This window comes from Aplysia californica, unplaced genomic scaffold (genome assembly GCF_000002075.1).
Source record: "Aplysia californica isolate F4 #8 unplaced genomic scaffold, AplCal3.0 scaffold00273, whole genome shotgun sequence".
NCBI lineage: Eukaryota > Metazoa > Mollusca > Gastropoda > Aplysiida > Aplysiidae > Aplysia > Aplysia californica.
The window spans coordinates 883970-885312 of NW_004797543.1; the positions used below are offsets into that span (position 1 = coordinate 883970).

Consider the following 1343-nt stretch of genomic DNA (forward strand, 5'->3'; position numbering starts at 1 on the left):
CTCTCTCTCTCTCTCTCTCTCTCTCTCTCTCTCTCTCTCACACACACACACACACACACACACACACACACACACACACACACACGTGTCACTGTGACTCTACTTGTCCAACTGTGTTTGTGTGTTTATCAAATTTGCGTGCGTGTGACTTCGGCGCAGTCGTAATAATACTGATAGAGTGATGTCAGACAAGTTGAGTGTTCTCTCTGTCTCTATCTATCCCTAGATCTCTCTGCTATTTCTCCCTTTCTCTTTCCCAGTGTCGCGTGTGAATTCTGATACCAGAAAAGAGGAGGAGTGACACATGCACGGTAGAGCTGTTTTGTTCTTACTCATTTATTTGATTATTCATTCTTTCATTCATTCATTCATTCATTCATGATCATAGCGCTTATATGACCTTATGGAGTTGCGAGCACCGTAATACCTCTACTTTACTTTTTTTTTATTTTAAAAACTCATTCATATATTACTAACAGTGTTGATAGGGGCGTTAAACCTTCACCATATTTTTTTTATCGCTACGGAGCAGAGAGGGAGTCACGGGTGGTATCGTTCTGGGCTGAGCGGGAGTTTCGATGACCTGACAGGGAAGTAATGAAAACAGGACAGTGGTTTTGTGTTAATTGTGTCTGTGCGAACCATAGGTTTGGCGGGTGCTCTGGTGTGGTCTGCTCCTTCTTTCCTATCAAACATCTATCGTCCTTATCTCCCCTCCTTTTCTGTATTTGTTACTCTCTTGTAACACCTCTAATCTTCTGGCGCTCATATGACCTTATGCAGTTGCGAGTGCCGTAAAACTATTCTAAAAACTATCGTCCTTATCCCCCCTCCTTCTGTTTTGTGTTTGTTACTCTCCTGTAACACCTGTAGTCTTCGGCACTTAGATCTGTCATATGACATTATTGTGTTGCAAGTGCGGTCAAACTCTTACTAATACTAACCATAGATCTGTATCTTAATTATTATTACCCTAGATTGTGCGTTTCCGACGTGTTTCCGGTTCACAACGGAGCAAACTGTTATATATATAGAGTCTATTGAAGGACAAAGTGGGAAGACGCTGGTACTTGACTTAAGCAAGGCTGGTGTACTTACTTATGTACTTGTAATTTACTTTATTTATTCTCTGTTGTCGTTAAGCGTCGATGTACCTATGTACTTTACTTTATTTATTTTCTGTTGCCGTTAAGCGTCGATGTACTTTACTTTATTCCCTGTTGCCGTTAGGCGTCGATGTACTTTATTTATTTACTCCCTGTTGCCGTTAGGCGTCGATGTACTTTATTTATTTACTCCCTGTTGCCGTTAGGCGTCGATGTACTTTATTTATTTACTCCCTG

At 41.0% G+C, this 1343-nt stretch overlaps 1 protein-coding gene across 1 annotated transcript in view; it reads left to right on the forward strand.

Moving 5' to 3' along the window:
• The window catches only part of LOC101851273 (sphingomyelin phosphodiesterase), a gene marked incomplete in the record, with an annotated part of 53484 nt that overhangs the window by 14048 nt on the left and 38093 nt on the right, over positions 1-1343 (forward strand). The window contains 1 exon segment of the mRNA XM_005101206.3: positions 261-311.